We start from the raw sequence: 14,950 nt of genomic DNA, 5'->3' as shown, positions 1-14,950 counted from the left end.
TTTATTTATTATTCATATTTACATCCTTTATATGTTTTAACATAGGTATATGTCCATAAGAGGAGAGAATATCATTTTGTGAGTTTTAAAATTTAATATGATACATTTTTATCACATTATCAAAATCATATTATTTTTACTTGCCAACATAGAACTAACTTCTTTTCAGTTAGCATTATCCTTGATATATCTATTCCATCATATAAATATGCCATAATTTATTTACCCATTCATCTGTTGATAACATGTAGATTGCTTTTAGTTTTTAAAATCCCAAAAATGCCGCAATGAATATTTGTGAATATGTCTCCCTGAACATATGTTCAAAAGTTTCTCAAGGCTGATATATATACTTAGAAGAGAAATGATGAGTTGTAGGGTATGGAAATTTCCAACTTTACTTAATTATTGCTAAATTGCTGTGAAAAGAGATTATACCAATTTCTACTCCAACCAGCAACGTTTGAGATTACCTATTTACCAGTCCTTTTGTCTACATTGGGATTGTGAAACTAATACATTTGCCAGTTTCATTGGGAAGATATTGTATCTCATTCTTAATTTGCATTTCCCTGATTGTTAGTGAAATTTAACATCTTACCATTTGTTAATTGACCATTCATGTGTTATCTTTTGTGAATTTCCAGTTTATATCCTTTCACTATGGACGGTTTTCATATATACATATAATGTAGTACTCTAAGTATGGTCTCAATTTTGGTTTTTGTCTGCTATACATTTTTCAAATATCTTTAGTACCTAGCTTTAGCTTTGTTTATGATATTAGTTTAAGATTTTCAATATAACTGAATTAATTAAACTTTTCTGCTTAAAATCTTTGGGTTTTTTTCTTGTCTGATTTGGTTGAAGGTCATTAGTAATTTAATTTTTAATAGAATCCATGGAAATAGCTCCTACTATTACTTCATGGGTACAGCTGGCTCAGCACTGAAGACACAATGATCAAAATTGTATGACGAGATTCAGAGTAGTCATTTTCCAGATCGAGTACTAGCCCTCATGAGTGAAATATATCACCAGTTACAAAATACTTCTAGGTAGGCAGGACTGTAAATTATGAGAAGAGTAAGGATTTCCTATTCACTTTGCCTTGTACATGTTTTAGGTATAGGATAACTTTGATTGATGAGCTTTAAAGTTGTTACAGGAAATGTCTGGAGCAGATACAGAAAACAAAATCAATAGTACCTGGATAGACTGGGTTCGTATGACCAGATTTATTATCCTGACCTTTCATTCCAAATTCCCTGTCTTATTTCTTTATAACAAGAGCTAAATGTACTTATCTGTAAAGTAACAGAAAACAGATCACTTTAATATGGCAACATTATCTGTTAAAATCTCAAGGCCTGAATATACAATAATTTATGATCCCAAAACTATTTTTGGCTTCTTTTAGATTCTGTTCCCAGATGAAGAGCATTCCATTGTTTTCTCTATCCAGCTGCCTTGAGTACTCAGGAAAACCAAATTCTGCTTTATTTTTTAAGGAGCAGCTAAATTACTTTCAGTTCCAAATGAATTCAGAAGCAGGTTAAGTTAAATTTGGGTTTGATAGAGTTAGTTGAACTTACCTGGAATGTAAGTATGAATGAATTTGTTAAAAGGTAGAATCAATATAATCAAAGTCTCTTTTTTCAATAAACATAGATAACTCTGTTTACGTGTGTACTTTGCTATGAATTTACTACTTATGTATGTACTTAAACATGCTGTATTTTTAAAATTGTCAGCTCCCTTTACCCCGTATATTTGTCAGTTTCATGACTCAAAAATACCATCTATTTGGGGTGATTGACTCAAAATTATTTCTCTAGTCTTATCAAATATCCTTCACCACTAAACACCAAACATACATTTAATGCCGTACCCAACGTCTCTGGTTGTATGTTGAATAGACTTCTCAACGTTAGTATTTTTAACGAGTTTCTGACTCCTCCTTCTTCACTCTCAAACCTGCAGTTCTCATTATCTTTCCTGACTCAGCAGTAGTTGTTCCATTCTCTTAGTCATCCAGGAAAATAGTAGTGTCATTCTTTATTTTACTCTTTCATACGTCACACTCCCACCTATGAAAGGCATCCCATCACTTCTGTTATTATATTATGTTTGGAGCCAAATACTTCTTGCCACCTTTCTGGTACCATCCTAGCCCAAGCAGCCATCAGATAATCCATACATGAATTACTGCTCTAATTTTCTAACTACATCTGGAGTTTAGCAGTGTTTTGCAAGGTGAAGAGGTAAAGTAATGCTGACTGGAGGTGCAAAGTATCTGGAAGTCACATCTCTTTAATGTTCAGAATACTAACTGGTTAGGGAAGTAACAAAAGTATTCCATCATATTGGAAAGAACTGTCATATTTTCGCAAATTAGATGTTATCTCTGGCTCTAGGGATCAGTTCAAAGCAGCATGATATTAAAGGGGCATATTTCTGTTCAATGTGAGGAAAGGATTATTTAGAATTAGAATATCTGCATTAAAAGGATAGTTAATGAGATAGTGAGCAACTGGTAACATTACTTTTTAATTAAAACAGGATGTTTCTGTTTCACAGGGATATGGCAAATACGAGCCTACATATGACTAATTGGTAGCTGAGAAAATGGTGCTATGAAATTATATTCTGTCTTCAGAATATGTGCTGAAAATACAACACCCACTGAACAAACAAAAAGAGACAGCATAGTGCTGTGCACATAACAGATGGCCAATAAATCTATGTAGATTAATAGATTAAAAAATGGAATCGGTCATGTCATTCAAAGGATCATGGAGACATTTTCTCCATCATCTATGAAGGACTTAGTTGTTTGGGCTTACCAAATTCTTTATTTGGAGATTATAATTTCTGCCCATGTACTCTAAGTTATTTAAATTTCTGTCCTACTGACTTCATGCAAACAATAACTTGATAAGTTCCAAAGCCCTAACATTGTATTCACCCTGCAGTTTTATATTCTATCCAATAGTCATTAGTACAACTTATACAAAATAGACTAGAATGCTACTGTGCTTAAGTTCAGAAGATATGCTATGGAATTTATTATTTAGCTTTGTACATGTTTTTAGAGAAAGAAATTTCACATAACAGCTGGTAAAATCCACGGAGCTAGCTACATAGGGGATTCTCCATGGTTCCTTGAAAATACGTGTAGCATAAATAAGATCTTTGTTTTTTTACATTGCTATCTACACAGACGTTGAAAGTCTTAAAATGATGAAAATTGAACCTTTGTTTTCTAAACACTATAAAAGTGGCTAAAGAATCTCTTAAGACCAGATATTAGTTGATATTAAGCTTCTAACAGCAAAATTGCTCTTGAGAATTCTATATTAAATAATCAACCATGGCTTCTTTTTCATATTGGCATTTATAAATAGGTTGAATGACTACCTAAAACATAAAAATTAATTCAAACAATTTGCTACAAAGTAGCTCTATGGCCTCACCACTGAATATTTGATGCTTCTCAAACTCTGCTTAACTTAATGACATAGAAACAGTCTCTGACCAATTCATTTTATCAAAATTATTGTTAATGAGTTTCTCTGAGTGTTCTCCTACAGTAAACAAGTGATACATGATTGTTTTGGGGATTATAGCCACTTATGTTTATTTGCTATTTTTTCTTTTATCCTCTAATTTTAACTGTTCTTTTCTTACATTTTTAGTTTTTATAACCATCAGAATACCATATAATTGAACAACTAAAATAAATTAATTTTATTTTTGATTGAGAAATTACTGTAAAGTTGTTGAAAGGATTGTAATATTCTGAGGTGCTGTCAAACAGGGATTAGTAATTAATAATTCCTATCAGTTGGTGTAATGTTTAAATAGTACTGTCACAGGCATTCATTCTTTTCAGATAGATACAGGTCAACTCAACAAGCCCATTGAACAAAGTTCTTGCTGAATTTCTCCCCAGAGAATATGTGATTGAAAGTAGTTGAAAATTCACTGGACATTAGAAGATTATAAAGGACCATCTTCACTTCTAGACTTTGACAAATCTTAATAAAATCTAAAGAAACACATCAAAGAAGCATAATGTTTTTGGACTAGCTCATCTCTGCTGTAATTTTATTGATAAAGCAATTAAGGAGAGTCCTAAGTCATTCCAGTTATCATTAATCTTTTTCAGCCAAGCATCCCAATCAGTAACTGAGCTCCCAAGAAATTTTAAAGAAATCTTTCTACCTTTTCCTTTGCTGCTTTATACTATCTTTCTCAGGATATAGAAAAAAAAAATCCAAAAATTGGTGGAGTGGAACAGACACATAGTCATGCCATGGCAACATTTATTTATGGCCTGACAGTTAAGACAGACAATTTTTTTTTTTAAAGCCTGAAAGATTTTAAAAACAGTATTGCCAAGGATTCCATGATGAGATGGTACATCTCACTTGTCAAGTTGGAAATGGAGACAGTACAATCTATATCTGTGATCATTTGCTTGGGTACACCATCCATTTTCTCAGATCCTACATTAATCATTTTATTTCTCCTTGCTTATGGTGACACTCTAACTTGAGAATGGAAAACATTTTGCATTTATTTATCTTTTGAAATTCATAATTTCTATAGACCTTATTTGGTGTACTAGACATACACCAAATGTGTATGTCTAGAAGTAATATTTCTTTTGCTACTCATCATTTATAATTTTGTTCTCACAGGCATAGAACTTTTCCAAGCATCCATCCAACCATCTATTCATTAATTAATTTTAAAATATTGAACCAATCCATAGTAAGTGCTAGGTATTAGGATTTAATAGTGTTTATAACATTAATCTTGATACTTAAACACATTTGGCCTAGCACAAGTAATTGACGAAGTACCAGGCAAAAACAACAGTGTAATAACTGTCATCCCCCTTCATGGCAGGGCAATGCAGGAGACAGAAGTATCAGTGTTAGGGGCGGTTACAATAATTCAGGAGAGAGATGGTGTTGACAGATGAGGGTAAAATGAGCAAATGTTAAGGAGGACAGGAGTCCAAGATGGCACCCAAGATTTTGGTTTTGGCAACTGCTTGATAGTAGATTGGGAAGAAAGAGTTTATAGTCTAGCTACATTTTCCTAAGAATAGGCAACTGAGCTCAAAAATACTAGTTTTCTGGTTCGGATAGACATTTAAAGCGGACTTTTCCTCAATGTGATCAAGTTTTTCCTAATCTCTTGATTATTAGTTTCACTAATTTATATAGCCAATTATTAAATGATGATAGGACTTTTTTTCTGATGGAATTCAGAGTTATTATCAGGTTGAGACAGCTGCATTCATTTTAAGGTATTAGCTTCTCTCTAACCTAAGATAAATGAAATATTCATCATAGTCTTCATTTGCTCAAGGTGTTGAACATGGTTCATAGTTACTAACTGCCAAAGCAATGGGGTGGCTCAACTCAGCTAATGAAGCAATATGTAGCTTTTATTTCCTTGGAATACCAAATGTATGAGGAATTTGTGCAATAAAAAAAAAACTTGATATTTCAGAACGATTTTACTGCCAAGTGTTTCTATGCAATATTCTTCCTTACAATGTATTACAAGTAGCCAACCTGAACATGTGATATTGCATACTAAATCATAAACTATTTACTTAATAAGTTTTCAAATAAATGATTCAAAACTCTCTTTGGGTGCAAAATTGCACCTATCTTTTCAGAATTTTTGGCAGGCTAGAGTACCTTGGGAAATAAACATCCATCCATTTTATTAGGCTCAAATTTACATAGGTACAACATAAATAACTGCTTAAATTTCATATAAGATTGGGCTCATGCATTTTGGTGGACATTATCAAATATCTTTTCCTGTAAAGCTGACTTTCAGTGCTAATTTCACACCTTTAAATTGTTTAATAATCAGATAACTCATTCAGTTTTATTTCGGGTATTATTCTTTTGGTAACACATTTCTATCTTTATCTTTCAGGGTCTGAACAACATTCATTCCCTTGCAGATCTGACACATGACTTGCTCAAATATACAATTACTTCACTTCCTGGTACATTTCATCTACCCAACTGTCACTCCAATCTTTCCAGCTCTTTGGGATATATTTCTTTCGTTCGTTTTCACATTTTGCCTTTGGTTAAGTACGTTGTCAGTCAAAACATGATTCACTGAATTTGTTTATCCAGTGCAGTGTAATTTGACACAGAATTGTGTGTTTCTAACCCTTATCCTTTTATTAATGTTTCGTTGTTACCTCATTTATCATTTACATTTTCATGACAGTTCTCTAAAACTATTTTCCCCACATCTATTATCACTTTTTTCGAACATTGTCAATTTAAATTCGTACATAAGACTCAGAGAAACTTAGTTTTTGTTAATAATAATAATACAAATCTAATGAACTGATTTTCTTAAATTCTTCTGAGAAAAAAAATAGCAATTTAAGAGAAATGACTATTCATGTGTTCTTTTTCTCTCTTTTAATGAGAAGATTCAACTTGAATGATGAAACTTTATGTAGCAAGTGCATTAAAACCACTTATAATTATTGCTTTTCATTTATGCTTCTATGTCTTTGTGTGCTATGTTTAGAGCTATTTAGCTCTGGTGATAGAATCAAAACTGACTCACAAATTACAAATGTAACAGAATAAATATTTTCCTATCCTTTCAAAAAAAAAAGCAATAACAACAAAAACAACAACAAACATATATTTTTAACTATCTGAGATGGCTGAGCTTATGAGGGGAATGTTTTAAATTTGGTTAGGAGTTTATGACAGTTGGGAAATGAGCCATCAATGTTAACAGGAACTTTTTTTTAATCTCCAGAGCTGGACACTTCCCACATTAAATAAGCACACCTGTCTGTTTTGATCTCACAAAATACAGAAGAAAAAAAGCCTAATTAAAATTTTAACATACTTATGATTACACTTGCCAGAGTATGTTTACCATAACTTGAATTAGATATTGTCTTGCCATTACTAAGTGAGTTCATCATGGTGATTAGGTCAGGAAACATAATTTCTTATGATCTACACAGCCTACATGAGTAGTTCTACTTACCACTACCTAAAATCTGTGAAAAAACCATTTTATGCTGAGGGTTGCTTCATCTTCATGGAAAAAAGCATGTGACAATTTGATAACAGTGCTTAATTGGTAATATCCTTGTCTACATCCAGAATGGTACTAAGACTACAATGACGTGAAAGTAGTGCTGAACCTAGACTGAGAGGTTTGGAGTTTGAGTCTCTGCTTCACCAAATACTAACTATACAACCTGAAACAATGTAATCAACTGTTAGGAATCATTGTTTTTCACTAATAAAAAGAGAATAACTGTTCTATTTAACACAAAGGACTTAAAAATAATTATATAAAATCAGGTATATATAAATCTATGAACTTCCACATTAATCTTGTATTTATTCTATTAACCTTGCCCCCCAATGTCCCCCACTCAATATGATAGGAAACCAATTTTTGTCTTTGTGATATATTGATTTCTTTTCCTTTGGGTAGATATTCAGTACTGGGATTGCTGGATCAAATAGTAGTTCTACTTTTAGTTCGTTTAGAAATCTCCATACTGTTTTCCATAGAGGTTGTACTAATTTACATTCTCACCAAAAACGTGTGAGATTTCCCTTTTCTCCACATCCTCACCAATGTCTGTTATTTTTGTCTTTTCGATAACAGACATTCTGACTAGAGTAAGATGTTTTCTCATTGTGGCTTTAAATTTGTATTTATCTGATGATTAGTGATGTTGAGCACTTTTGAATATACTTGGTGGCCATTTGCATGTCTTCATTTTAAAAATGTCTGTTCCGTTTTTCAATTATGGATTTTTTAATGAAAGTTTTCATGTCAAAATTTACTACTTTGCATAATTTTGATTTTTTAAATTTAACTAAAGAATGATTTGGTGAATTAGACCTTAAAGCTGCTTAATTCTGACAGGTAGGCTTACCGGCTTTGATTTCTTTGTCTGTCCCTGTTTCCCGAACCAAGTCCTCCTGAATCATTCTTTAATCTATAATGCTATAACTTCATTTAAGGTGTTTAAGTGCACAAGCATGTTCAGATTCATTTTGCTTTATTATTGCTTAATAAAACTAAATAAAAATGAATAAATTACATAATTCAAACAAAAATAATGTCTGTTCATATGCTTTTCCCACTATTTAAAGACATTCTTTGTTTTAGGGGGTCTTAGTCATACATTCTTTGCCCAGACTAATTAGGCTATATTTTCACACGTTTTTAAACAAGATCATATTATATGTAAAATATATGAAAGTGCAATTTTTCTGGTTAAAGCAGAAGTGCAAGTCTTTGGTATCTCCATCAGCCCCAGAGATACGTCCAAGGAATACTGGGATTGTATAACAGTTTGAAAGTTGCTGTTACCCCAAAGAATGCTGCTCTTTGGGGAAATTTCCGACTTCTAAAAAACAAAATCTGTATATATTCCCTTCAGTAGGAAAAATAGACACTAGCATTATGAAACATTATGAAATACGTTGTTTTTGATACTTTGAGCCGAGGTTTTATTATATAAATGTGTTGACTGAAATGACCTTTATAGTATAATTCTTCAAAATCCAGGAAACGTGAAATTTCAATATATTCTAATTTGTTCAATATATATTGGACACTGGCCTAAATAACGAATTCCATTTGCATTCCAGAAGATCTAAAAATAAAGAAACATAAGCCTCACATTGAAGGAACTTAATTATTCTGGTAGGTTTAAAAAAACAGTAACAGTAACTAAGGAATAATATTTCTTGATGATTTAATTATTAATAGAATTTCTCAGTTAATGTTATCTCTGTCAATATTGTATTAACATGTATTTTGTTTTTCGTTGAGATAGTTATTCTGAGGAAAATTCTACAAAAGACTTCATAAATCCAGGAAAAATCCACTCACTCTGAAAGTGCCCATTCCTTCCAGGTTTCCTTTACTGTTAGTGCCACTTGAGCTGTGCAGGTGCTTTTAGGAAGTATTCAAGACAATGAGGAAGTTCATTGAAATGCACAGGAGAAAGAATAAGAAATTCCAGTACATCATCCAAAGATGCTAGCTCTTAAGAACTTTTCTGAATTTTTAAATGCTTTATGTTAAATTTATACTTGTTCTAAAAAAAAGTATTGTCAGTTTTTATTGGCAAGATAGAGTAGTTCTTAAAAAGGAGCAATTTTATGATGTTTTTGGGTTACATTTTAACTTACAGATGCTTGTCGTTAGAGAGACAGTAGCGATGTCAGTACCTGAAATACCAGTTTTGTCTTTCTTTTTGTTTCAGTCTATATTGATTTAGTAATGGCACACAGGCATTCAACTAGTCACATTTTCCATAAAATTTAACTGTAGGATTTTATTCTTTTCTGAGCACAGTCATATGGGTTTGCTGTCAGATCATTTAAAAAATAGATTTTTTTTTTTACCTACTCTTGGAAAATACTGAGATAGGACAGAATGATAAATCGCTCTGCAACCGACCCATCTTTTGTAGCAAGGTGTCACAGTTCAGTCTACATTCTAATTCTTCTGTGCTAAAGACAGTTTGCAAGTATTAAATGATCCTTGTCATTTCCTATAAATAGGGTGTTGCTATGCAGTTGAGTGGATTTTTGAAGTAACTAACATATGGGCTAATTAATGTCTTGTTGGTGACTTCTACCCAATCATAAAGAGTGGGAAGATGTGAGTTGTGTGCTCTAAGTTTAGTTCACCCCATATTTTACTCTGCTTTGTAAGTTTAAGCTCTATGTATCTGTTTGTTCTGCATATATGTTCATATTTCATATAAGTATGAGCTAGATTGAATAATATCCAAATATATATCTATTATAGAGATTCTAGAGGAATAGGAATCCTGCAATATTATTCAAAGGACAGAATAAACTCCTCTAGAAATAAAATGAGAACTACAAACTATTAAAAACCAATACTATATCTTCTCAATCTATTAAAATTATCACAAATCTTGGGAAGTCAATTTTATACATTATAAATCAAAAACAATTGGTAATATATTGATATGAATGTCAAAGAAAATAAATCATATCTTATTACTATGATGAATGTGCAAAAGAACTCATTTTTTTTTTCCAAAACAGATATCACAGATTCTCACATATGCCTTCATGAATACTAATGAAGTGAACTGTGGACATTAGCTATAGAAATTGACAAATGAATGGAATATGATCTCTACATCTCCACTGACAATCATATAAGTAGAACTCCAACCCATGGTACCATTGTGGAAGTAGCAAAACAAGTTAATTCTGAATATTAAAGGAGAATTTAGGGCATGCTTTTAATTAAGGAGACTTTTTAGAGCATTCTTTTGTATGACTCCAACATGTTTTCATTTTTGCATTGTTTTGTATTGTCAGCAGGTCACACTATCATCATCCCTGTGTATATATATGTGTGTGTGTGTGTGCATATATATACATATACAGTCATGTGTCACTTAACAACGGGGGGGATACATTCTAAAAACTGCATTGTTAAATGATTTGCTCATTGTGCAAACATTGTAGAATGTCCTTACACAAACTTAGATGGTATATATATTTTTATTTATATCTATTATATAGAAAACCAAATGTCCTAGCACCATTATTGAATATCAACAATTCTTTTATTTAATCTGCAATGCCAATATCAAGTGCCATATATCAGATTTCTATATGTGCGCCATTATAATCCATGAGACCACTGTCATACATGTGGTCTGTCTTTGACAAAAACATTGTTATGCAGTGCATGGCTGTCTAGATGCAAGATAATAAAGATGATATATGCAAAAACTGTATAGTTACTCCTGAGGAACCAATTCAACCAGAAAAGCCAAACTTCTTTAGAAGAGTAATGTATTTTATCATAGCATATGAAATTAATCTAAAAGATTTTTTTTTCTAAAAGTTTTCTTTGAATAGTATAACTTCCATTTCAACGGATAGGACAGTTTATTCCATTTAAGGGCATTGCTTACTGAGCAGAGAGCATTTTAGATAAAAAATATAGTAACATGGGAGCTTTTATAAAGAACACAGAGAGCAAGGATATATAAATGATACCATTATAACTTTGATGAATATGCTTTTCATAACTAACAACCTAGCTGTGATATTAAAGAAAATGTTTTGAAATAGTAATGCTTTTTTTAATGTAGGGACTTGGCTTCAAGTCTTGCTTGCTTTTATTTTTGCATAAAGCATCTTTAGAAGGGAGTGAAGCATGGAACTCTGGAATCACGCAGACTTGCCCATGAAAGCTCTGGTGCTGCAGCTCTGACCTCAGCCCTGCGAGGGTCAAGAACCATCTCTTTCTCCCTTAGTGCCTCCTGGGTTCAGTGATCTCACCAGCTGTCTCAGACTCTTTCTGAAAGCAGCCGTCTGTCCTCTGTCACTTTCCAGCAGATATGCTACACAAAGGAAATCAAGGTCACCAGGAACATGGATTCCAAAACCAAACTTTCCAACCCCTGGATGAACAAACCTTAGACATTCCTGAATTGCTTCCCTTATTTAACTTCTCTGTCATTGACCATCAATTCTTACATTTTTGCTGAGGCAATTTTAAATATTACTTTTTCAGGTGAACTTAGAACTCTATATAAGTCTTTCAATTTGAGATCAAATATGTGTATACACTATTCAGTCTGATTACTATAGCTTTCTCTCCTTCTTCCATTGTAAGACTGTGGATATGAATTCATCAAACATACCTTTTGGACATTGTTGATGCTGACACACATTCCTCTGTATTCATCCTATTTTCTGGCAATTTTAGCAACCAAAATTTTTTAGAAACTGAAAGCAAAAGCAGACTCCTAATTATTTACTTTAGATAGGAGGACTATTTATAAACTATCACTAAAAAAGCAGCTCTTGCCTATGAACATTCTCTTTCTGGAGTTACTCCATTTTATTTTAACGTCAGATATTTTAGGACTGAGGAAGTTGTAACTCATTGTTTTTCATTCTTCTCACAACTTAAACCCTCTTCAGTCTGAGTGTTCATCTGCTTTTCAGTTAACTTACAGACTTCTTGACCCTACCAGCAGTTTTGCCCTGACTTAGACACTCCAAACTGACTGCTGACCATTACTCATCAAATTCAGAGTATAAACTATTAATACACTTGTGTATTTTTACTTGTTTTATTTTATTAATTCATCCTTCTTCTTTGAATATAGGAAGCCTGCCTAGACTGCCTTCATCTTTTCTCATTGGCCAGCTCAGAGATAATTCTTGGAAGATTTTCATGTAGCAGGTACCTAACAAATATAGTTTACTTCTGGAGTTATTGACTAACTGCAATTAATCCCTTTCCATTGATGCACTGCATGAGCCTAAGATATTTTATCTAAGCTTTAGTCAAACCTGGAATACCCTTATGGCAAATATTATCTTTGACAGAATGTATTAAGATAAACTAAATGCTATAGCAAACGAAAGCAAAACCTAGTGGTATAAAACCACAGAGATTTGTTTCTCGTCCGTGCAATAGTCTCATGCAGGTGTTTGACAGGCAGCCTTCATAGTGGCAATGCAAGAACTTGTACTCCTTTCATATTGTCACCTACTTGCCACCTAGGATCCTAAGGTCCTCTGCTCAAGGTCTGCATCCAGTAGGCAGACAGGGGAGAGAGATTGTGTGAGCATATTTTTGGACCAGGGCACTTCTTCCTGCATTGAATTGGCCAAACCTAATCACGTGACACTATTTAGTTCATTTAGTTATAATGAACACTCTTATATGTAATCTTTCAGTACACAGGTAGAATAGGAGACAGGTTTTGGTGGTTCATTGCTGTCCCTGTAACACACAGTGAGCGCCAAGGGTCAGAACTGTGAGATGCTTCCTATATTACTGGCAGCCACAGGGATTAGAGAGGCTACAAGAAGCTTACCTTTTGAACATCAGAGCTACAGACATTAATATTTAAAGTTTGAGGGGACAGAAAAGTGAAGGCTGATTATTCTTGTCACAAGCTGTAAGAACAATAAAATGCATTCTTTGTAATGAATATTCTCAGTATGGAAAAAAGGCATGGCTCATTTAATTTCGTCATTCAATATAAGAAAAATAAACAGAAACAGATGCCTTTCCATTAATTTTGCAATGGCTGGATTGGGAATGAGGTTCTCATGACGCCCTGTGTGTTTGAGGACATCCCAATCCATCATTACACACATACCAGGGTTTCTGCCAGCATCAGAAGCTGCCTCTAGAGCAAAGATTCCAAGTTCCCAGAAAATATTCCCTCATCTATTGTATTGATAATTTGAAAGTCTCTTCCTTCAAAGTATCAATTTTCCAGCAATGAGACATACAAACTTCTCCCTTTGTATTATCGATATTGACTCAGTTTTACTTCTTTTGGCTATCTTAAATAATTTTTCTTTAGATTTATATTTGATAGTAAAAAAGAAAGTTTAATTGTAGTACATTATTAACTTATTTACCATTTATAAGTATCTTTATCTACATTGTATTATTTAACTGTTTCCTAGAAATGTTGTAAGGTCTTTGCTATTATTTTTAGTTTCTAGATGACAAAACTGAAGCTTAAAGACGTGAATGAACTTGTCTAAAATATCATAGTGTCTCATTACACAGGCTTCAGAATCAGGACCCAAACTTAGGTTTTTTGATTGGTCTTTCTGGCTCTAAATCCTGTGCTTAAAATCCTTTGCTAACAGGATCACTAGATGCCTTTACATCTATACAAAAAGTAATCTTTCTGCTTAGATGACATTGAAGAGATCCAGTCTTCTACTCTCTGAAACGAAAAAAGTCAAAACATCTCATAATAAGAGCACAAATGTATTGGGATCCACTAAAAAACCCCAATGCAAAGAATATATGGTGAAAGTGATGGATAAATATGAATTCTTTAATTGATAAAATTATTTTTTGTTATGTCAATATTCCATTGAAATATATATTAATCAGTATGTTTTCCAGAATAGTAACCATGAAGAATAGCTAGGGATCAAAATAACAGCTGTCATTAAACAGGTATTACATATGCACCAAATATGCATGTTTCATATAGTCTTTATAGAAAATTAAACTGAGTGTCTAGGAGGCTCATGAACTTGACCTGGTATCAATTGAGATGAAAACCCAGATCTGTTTGATTCCAAAGTCAAAACAACGCCTACATTTTTAAAACAAGAATGTTTTTCCAGTGAGTAATATATATATGTAATTAAAGGTCAATAATATCAAACCCTATCTATAATCTACAAATAAAGACAGAAAAATATAGCTTTGTTTTAATCAATATTTGATATTTTCAAATACTAAACAGAGGAAGACCCCTCCAATATTTAAATTTCTTATTAGATGGAATAGTTTCTACATTATAACATGAACAAGAATTGAATCACACAGGAATGTATTATAGTGGGAAGTATCAAAGTTGACGCACTCTCTTGTGGAGGAGAGAGCCAGCAACAGGCTTGTGGAGAGGGGGTGACACCGGTCCTCGCTGGGGATGTTCTGTAATTATTTGGAAGCATAGGCTGTTTTGGAATCTACAAGAGTGGTCAACCATAGATAACTCTATCTGCTATTTCTGAGATCCAGGCCCAGGGCCAAGGTTCAGGAGTGCAATTCCAAACTCTAGCAAATGTAGCAAAGTTACTAGTAAAATGGAGGTGGACTCTCAGTTTTATAGAAACCAAGCAGATTATCAAACGGGAATTAGACACTGACACCAAGGCAGCACCTCAACTTTTCAGAACTGTAGAAGGACTCACAGCTAAGGTACCTGCCAGAATTGTGATAAGGGTTGAGAAGGGGCTAGAAACAAGGACGGCTTTCTTCTGGATACTCAAGGTATTGAATTAGAGAGCCTTAAGTATCTCTGGGTTAGGTTCACCTCCAGATCCGGAACAGGTGTCACTTC

At 33.1% G+C, this 14,950-nt stretch overlaps 1 long non-coding RNA gene across 18 annotated transcripts in view; it reads left to right on the top strand.

Moving 5' to 3' along the window:
* Positions 1-14,950, top strand: part of LOC116274474 — a 138,086-nt gene that overhangs the window by 52,993 nt on the left and 70,143 nt on the right. For all 18 annotated transcript variants that reach the window (XR_004183132.1, XR_004183142.1, XR_004183135.1 and 15 more), the window contains one exon: positions 12,227-12,303. This is a non-coding gene — a long non-coding RNA (uncharacterized LOC116274474). The remainder of the gene's footprint in view (positions 1-12,226; positions 12,304-14,950) is intronic.

The sequence above is a fragment of the Papio anubis genome, chromosome 4 (genome assembly GCF_008728515.1).
Source record: "Papio anubis isolate 15944 chromosome 4, Panubis1.0, whole genome shotgun sequence".
Classification (NCBI taxonomy): domain Eukaryota; kingdom Metazoa; phylum Chordata; class Mammalia; order Primates; family Cercopithecidae; genus Papio; species Papio anubis.
This window is presented reverse-complemented; position numbering and strand designations above follow the sequence as displayed.